This window comes from Brassica napus, chromosome C8 (assembly GCF_020379485.1).
Source record: "Brassica napus cultivar Da-Ae chromosome C8, Da-Ae, whole genome shotgun sequence".
In the NCBI taxonomy this organism is placed as follows: Eukaryota; Viridiplantae; Streptophyta; class Magnoliopsida; order Brassicales; family Brassicaceae; genus Brassica; species Brassica napus.
In genome coordinates this window covers 23470158-23478274 of record NC_063451.1, presented here as the reverse complement: position 1 = coordinate 23478274, position 8117 = coordinate 23470158, and the positions used below count along the sequence as shown (strand labels likewise).

Sequence of the window (8117 nt, the reverse complement as noted above, 5' to 3'; positions counted from 1 at the left end):
CTTTGCAGCTACAACATCTTTCAGGAACTTGTTGTATTGAAGAATCAACATGAAAGCATCGATGATGGGCATTGCAACCTGAGCTTCACTCATTTGCTTCTCAAACAAAGCCTTGTACTTCTTTAGCAGCTGCCTCTTGAATCTACCAGGAAATGGTAGTTTGGGTTCATAGGGAGGAGGAACAAAAGAATTCTCACTTGCTGGAGCAAGAACTTCACCATCTTTCACTGTTTTCTTCTCTTCCCCTACCTTTCCTTTACCTTTGGCTTCCACAATCTTCTCCAAGATTTCATCATTGATTTTCTCATCAACAATCACCACTTCATCATCTAAGTTGATGGCCACCTCCTCACCTAGTTTCTCAGCATCCCTGGTGAGGGTTGTAGGAGGTAACTGCTTACCACTCCTAAGGGTGATAGCTTTGGCCTCCTTCGGGTTTTGGTCAGATTTTCCAGGTAGAGATCTTTGCTGGCGAGTCTGGTGAGTGTTCATGGAAGCAAACTGATTCTTTAAATTCTTGACTGTAGAAGCAAGATGTGAGAACTTGTTGTTGAGCTCATTGTAGCTCCCATCAATCTTGGAATGAAGGTTCTTCAACTCATAACCAACATGCTTCTCACTTCTAGTCTGAGACTCCAAGATTTGTTTCAGCAGGGTGTCAGTGCTGCTCTCTTGAGGAGCAGAGGAACCAGATGAGGAGTTTTGCTGAGGTTGATAGCTGCCTTGCTGGTTGTTTCGAGGCGGATAACCACTCTGTTGGTTGTTGGGATAGGATTTTTGTTGGTAGTTGTTGTACTGAAAGTTGGGCTCTTTTTTGTACCAGCTACCATTGTTGTTGATGAAACACAGCTCTTCCTGACCTTCCAAACCCTCAATCTCATGGACAACAGGTGGTGTCTCTTGGCTTGGGTTACCAACAAAGTGCAGCTGCTCTTGTGTGGCTTTATCAGCAAGGAGGATGTCTATCTTATCCTGTAGAGCTTTCAACTCCTTCCTCGTCTGCTTATCATCTGTTCGACTGCCTCTGTCGTGGTCTCCACTGTAGACTGCATCACTCTTTACCATGTTGTCAACCAGCTCCTCTGCATCTTCCTCAATTCTCCCCAAGAAGAACCCATTGCTAGCTGTATCTAGTCTGGCCTTGTACTTAGGAAGAGCACCACGGTAGAATGTGCTCAGAAAGCTCTCCTTAGAGAAGCCATGGTGTAGGCATTGAGCTTGGTAGCCCTTGAATCTCTCCAGGCTTCACTAAAGCCTTCCAAGTTCTTCTGTTGAAAGCTGGAAATCTTATTTCTCAGCTTAGCAGTTCTTGAAGTAGAGAAGAACTTCTCCAAGAATGCTCTCTTGCAATCATCCCAAGTGGTGATAGAATCGCTGGGTAGAGACTTCTCCCACTGACGTGCCTTATCCCCCAAAGAGAAAGGGAATAGCTTGGGCTTTAAGGCATCTTCGGACACACCATTAGTTTTTGACAACCCACAGTAGCTGTCGAACTTGTCCAAGTGATCAAATGAGTCCTCTAGAGCCAAGCCATGATACTTGTTGTTCTCGATCACGTTGAGGAGTCCTAACTTGACCTCAAAATTGTTGGCTGCCACAGCCGTTGCTCGGATTCCCAGTCTATGACCATGAATATTGGGCCGTTCATAAGTACCAATGGGTCGAGCTGCCCGCGGTTGGTGTTCTGCCCCTTGCGGTTGATCTTCCATATCAATATCGAATCTCTGCAAGTGGGCTTGTTGTTCTTCTTCTCTTCTAGCTCTAGCACACTCCCTCTCAAAAGCTCTGATGTCTGCTACTATTGGAACTAGGTTTGATGGACCCCTGCTCCTCAAGTTCATACACCTGAAAGTGAAAGGTAGGTGAAGAAGAAGAATCAGTAACAAAACAAAATTAAAATGACTTAGTCTCAAGCAAGTGACTAAATCTCAATGTTTAAATCTACTCCGAATTTGGCAACGGCGCCAATTTGATGTTAGGAGTTTTCAAGGCTCCTAAGACAAATGTTGTAGTATAGTGAATGTCGAACCAGTTCTGAGGGATTTCAAGCACTGAGAATGCAAGTACTCATTTAATCTAAGTGCAACCAATGATTTAGATGGGTTTTAAACTAGTACTAATACTAGAAATCAATTACAGAATGATACTTTCTTGACTAAGGGAAAAGAGAACTCATGGGCATAGGGATTAGACCTTGGGTGATCAAGTTTCGAACTAAGGATGGTAAACGATCAATCAAACTATCAACCTTAAGCTTAGACACAATCTTAAACAAACTCTATGTCTAGATGAATATTCATTTACTAACATATCTCAAACATCAAATGTCTTTGGTTGAATAATATGAAAGCAATCATTACTAACAAGTCTATTGGCTATCTTAACACCTTTAACAACAAATGTCTTTGGTAAAGTATGTTAAAAGCTTAGGAGAGTTGTCTCACGCATTTCATCAAACACCTTTTGGGTGGGAAATGCCTATTGATCAACTTTTGAGTCGCCAACTCAGGAGATGCATTATGAATACTCTACTAGCAAGGAACAAGAATGATCTACACTAAAACATCCTAGAACTAACCTAATCACCCTTGATCTCCCTAACCCATGAATTCAAAAGGTGATTACTCACTAATCTCCATGATTCCTCTTAAACCGATATTGGATTTCAGATTAATCATGTAGAGAAATAGATAAGAAATCAACAAGAACACAAGATGAAAACAATCAAATCTGAATCAAAAGAAGTTTTACTAGTTGTTCTCTGGAAAAAAGATTCTCCTCTTGGTGGCTTACAAAGGTAGGTTTTTGAAAACTAAAAACGTGCATAATGAAATGACCAAAAGGCCCTTGAGAAATCATGAATTCACCAAACAAATAGACGCGGAGCGACCTCGGCACGTTGCTGCGAGAGGACGCTCCCGGGTCGTTTCTTCGCAAGCGACCTGGCTGTGTCGCTCCGAAGACGTCGCTCCCGGGTCGTCTCCTCGCGAGCGACCTGGCTGTGTCGCTCTGAAGACGTCACTCTGGGCTTCGTTGGGTGTCGTCTCGCCATGGAAACACGAGTGACCTTGGAACGTGATGCGCCTCGGATCATAGACCCGGGCCAGGATGATGCGACCATGGCTGAGCCAGATGATTCTTCAACAAAAGACAAACCAGGATGGATTAATGGTGAGGATACTGATCTAAAACCAGCTGATGAGACTGAGGACGAGCTGGAACCAGCTGAAGAGAGTATGCTTGAGCTGAAACCAGCTGAAGTGATAGTAGATGAGCTAGATGAGCTGAGTGAGCTAAGTGATACTAGCTTGGAGCTGAATGAGCTAAGTGACACTGAAGATGGAGCTGGTTTAGTTGCTGGGCGAAATGAGCATTTTTCAGCCCAAAGAAAAATTCATAACAAATTCAATTTGGGTCGGTTTTACACCAAATTCGACCAGACCTTTCCTCAGTCCATTTCAAGCCCATTCTCATCAAGAATGCCAAGAGGGAGTCAGCAAGGAAGTCTTGGTCGTGCATGGGAAAAATAATTCAACAAAAATCATTAATTTCGGTCTTTAGTCAAAGTCTTCATTTCTAGTTTCCATGTCTTATTTTTAGCACATTCTTCTTTGGATTTCTACAACTTGTAATCCTATATATAGGGCCTAAGAGCCACGAAATAACACAGGCTTTTTCCCCTTTTATTTGAGTTTATCTATTTGTTCTTTGTAGAACACTTCTTTGTTTCTTGGTGAGGTTATCTCCGAGTAAACAGCCTCTAATTCGTTGGACCTGTGCGTCATATCAGGCAACGTTTAGAAATCCTTCTTTTGGTGGACTTGTGAGTCATATCAAGAACCAACTGAAGTCTGGTAGTATCATTGGGCCATCCGCAACCCATTGTGTCACCGTTCAATCCATCAGTTCTCCTTTTTGGCGAGTTCATATCCCTTTAGTCTGGTCGAGTGATCCTTCCCTATTTTAGGGCGTATCAGAACGTCGCTCTGGCAAGTCGCTCTGGGATGGGTGTCTCACGATAGAAACGCGAGCGACCTCTTCATGTCGCTCTGTCCAGGTCGCTCTGGGATGTGTGTCACAGCGACTTCATGTAGTCGCTCCAGGCAGTGCTCGTCCAAAGATCACTCTAATCACCTCCCTTGAGCTCCAAATGTACCCAAATATCTCCAGGAACTCCATGTGGTACTCCAATACCTAATAGAGACATATGTATGCAAAATTCAACCTAAACATGGCTAAATCCTAATCTATATGATGAAAATGCACATGAATAAGTGGATAAAACAATGTGAATATGCAAGATATCACAAAGACTCGAGCAATCCGCCCCCGCGGAACCACTAAAGTCCGCGGGAAAAGACTCGACTTTGCAACCCCACTCAACAGGCCTGGACCCGCGCAGGAACGATCTTCGGGTCAAAACCCTAACGAGAAATCTCTCGTCGAAAAGGGGAACCCTGAAAGTCCTCTACCTCCCGCGAAAAATTCGGAGGATAACGAAGTCGAGCACGTCGACCTGGATCCTAGCGATGTCTCCAATGATACCGATGAGGACGTCGACAGACATCCAAGAAGAACCAGAAGCTGATCCGCTCGGGAAAGCTCTCCGTTCGACAAACCAATGACAGAAGAGGAGGAAATCCTCTATTGGAACGAACAAGAAGAGCTGGCTGAAAAGCAAAACGAGCTCACTCGCAGTAAACGCCGACATGCTCGGAAATCTGCTGGCGAGACGTCGGATATCCGCGATCTTCGTGACTATATCACCAAGACTGCGGCAGAAGTAAGAGCCGTGAAATCTCAAATCCATCACGCTACCAGCGCGGCCCCTGAGATCGAAAGGCTGCTGGAAGGGGCTCGGAAGACCCCCTTCACCACTCGTATCTCAAATATGAGGGTATCCGATCCAGGAAAAATCAAAGCACCGAAGTATGATGGTACGACCGATCCGAGGGCGCACCTTCAGGCTTTCCATGTCACGATGGGAAGAGCGAGACTGAAGGACGGCGAAAAAGACGCCGGCTACTGCCGCCTGTTCGTCGAGAATCTGGAAGGGGCAGCCCTCGAATGGTTCGCACGACTTAAGCGAAACTCTATCAGTAGTTTCCGACAGCTCGCGTCGGAATTTCTCAAGTAATACTCTATTTTCATAGATAGAGAAACTTCCGATGTCGATCTCTGAAGTCTGTCCCACAGGGAAGACGAACCCCTCCGCGAGTTCATCAGCCGATTCAAGTTGGTAATGTCCAGAGTCAGCGGGATAAGCGACAAGGTGGCCATTGATGCGCTCAGAAAGGCGCTCTGGTACAAGTCGAAATTCAGAAAATGGATAGCCCTCGACAAACCGCGGACGATCCAGGACGCCCTCCACAAGGCAACGGACTACATCATAATCGAGGAAGAAACGAAAGTCTTATCGCAAAAACATAAGTCAGCGAGACCTTCCTCGAAAGATGTAGATCCAAAAACGAAGAAGAAGAACCCTCGTAACGAAAAGTATGTCCATCACGAGGGGGAAGATCTCCAAGGATCACACAATTACGCGATCAGCTCGGACCAGGGCCGAACCAAGGGTAATACGTGGACTCGCAATCAAGGATATGATGAAAACACCTTCTGCGAGTTCCACCAGTCCCGAGGACACTCCACGACTAACTGCAAAGTCTTGGGAGCAAGGCTGGCCGAGAAGCTGCTAGCTGGAGAGATCTCATCCTCGAGACCGATCGTCCCCCAAAGCCGGACAAAAATCCTCCCGCGGAGAGATTTCCTCAAAGAAACCAATATGGGGATAAACGCGGTAGAAGGCCGGACGACAAGGGGAACAATAACAATCGTCGCAGAGTCAACATGATCATTGGAAGATCGCAATTCTGCAATGATACGGTTTCAGCCATCAAGGCTTAATAGCGGAAAGCGGAGTCGAGCGCAAACTGGCCTACATGGTCTCCTACCCGAGATGATCAGAATTGCTCAACCACCTTCACGAAGGAGGAAGCCGGCGGGATCGATCAACCTCACAGCGATCCGCTTGTCATAGATCTCGTCATACGAGATCTGGGAGTCGGAAGAGTACTCATTGACACGGGAAGCACGGTCAATGTAATCTTCCGCGACACTCTCAATCGGATGAGCATCAAACTCGGAGAAGTAACTCCAACGCTGAAACCGCTCACAGGTTTTTTAGGCGAAGTATCGATGACCCTCGGGTCAATCCAGCTGCCAGTCATGGCCAAGGAGATCACAAAAATCGTCGAATTCGCGGTGGTCGATCATCCTGCCATCTACAACTTGATCATGGGAACCCCATGGCTCAATGCCATGCAAGCCGTTCCATCAACGTACCACTTGGGTGTCAAATTCCCGACCCCAAACGGAGTCGCAGCTATCTGGGGATGTCAGAAACAGTCGCGACTATGCTTTCTCACGGAGAACAAGTTAAGGCAAATGACGACCTCAGCAACGGCAAATCGCAAGCGCACGAAGATAGATAAATCTTCGGCCAAAAACGTTTAAGAAAAGACGATTTAACATCGTCTGCTGACGCAAACGCTTCGGGTGTCGAAACTCAACACGAGTCCGAAGCCGACACTACGACTCAACCGGAACTTCCGGAAGAGAACGCTGACCCGGCCACGGTCATCACGATCAAGGCGGTCAGCACGGCAACAATCGCCGAGTAAAAACGTTCGCGGCATAAAATAGAACTACGAGATGGCTTGATCCTCGAAAGAGGTACGTAGGCAGCTCGTCGAAAGATGAGTTCAGCTATCCCCCTCTCTAAAAAGGGGGGGGGGGGGAGTGGGTGCATATACTCGTATACTCCCACATAGGAAAAGATGCGTTATTGTAATCGAGTTTTTTAGAGATTTCGAAAATTTTTACTACAATATGCGTCGCCCCTTTTTAAGACACTTGCGCTTCAATTAACGCAAAAGTCTCAGAACACGCTTAGAAAATCTACAAACGTTAAGACTCATGTCAGCAGCCTCATACGGCCCAAAATCGCAAAACAATCCCTCTTCAGCACCGAAAATATACGTATAGTCTTCGAAATAACTGCGAGACGTCGCCAAGTTAAAAGTCGAGACGATGCAAACAAATTGTCCGAACGCGACCACAAAAACCATACAGTCCGTTCATCGATTGGCCTCGACGAACACATCAGCCGTCTTAAACAAACACAACTTGATCACTCTTTTGATCTTCGAATGTCCAACCCAAGGACGAAAGCGCGCTACAAAAAAAATCCGAAATTTTGGTCTAGCACTTCCAGTTGGCTTAAAAATTGTCTCTGGAAAAATGCTCGATTCGTACCATACAAGTCATATAAGCCGAGAACCTATCGCGGACTTTAAATCGGTACGAATCAGGTAGAAATCACAACAGAAAAATCGATAGCCGGCTAGTCACCGCACAAACCTTAAAACCGAGAGTAAACCTAGGTCTTGCCCTAAACCCATCGCATTGGTCTCAGACATCTCAAAGACATGATATCTAAACGATACGAGATCCTAAACCATGTCTCTCCGTTCATCTCTCAATGTTCCAGAAAGTTCGTAAGAATAAATAATTTTTATGAAAACTCACGTCTCGAAAAAACCAACAGATTGAACGCCTCAACGAAGTTAAATATGAGAAGACAACTCATGTTTACTTCAAACCCACTCGAAACAGAGTAACTCAAACAAACATCCATTATATATATAAACCGCATAGCGGTAGGGGTTCAAAGCCACCAACGGCCAGTCCCGATAAAAATAAAAGCGGCCAAAACAGACCCATACAAAGTTCGAAGGCCACACTCGGGCGGACATATATGAACGAAGGCCACACTTGGCCGCAGAATACTAGATAAGGGAAAAACTTCTTCCCGTCAAACACTCACCTCTCACAGATCAAAGTTAAAATTCCCGGACAAGGAAGCTCCGAATGCATTCGCAGGATAGTTCACTTCTTCATCGCCACCGGCAAATTCGGTCGTGGTCTCTACGGTATCAGGAGAAACCGGGATGGGATCCCAGAATCCCTGAATCTTCCCGTCGATCGGAGAAATGAGCGTCTCAGCGTGAGCATGATCCTTCATGCCGCCCTTCATTAACTCCATCTCCCTCTTGAAA

At 45.8% G+C, this 8117-nt stretch overlaps 1 non-coding gene across 1 annotated transcript; it reads left to right on the top strand.

The window, feature by feature from the left end:
• The first annotated feature begins 1195 nt into the window (after positions 1-1195).
• Positions 1196-1301, top strand: LOC125592111. Its single transcript, XR_007327961.1, has one exon. It is a non-coding gene; the product is annotated as a small nucleolar RNA R71 (small nucleolar RNA).
• The last annotated feature ends 6816 nt before the right edge of the window (positions 1302-8117 follow it).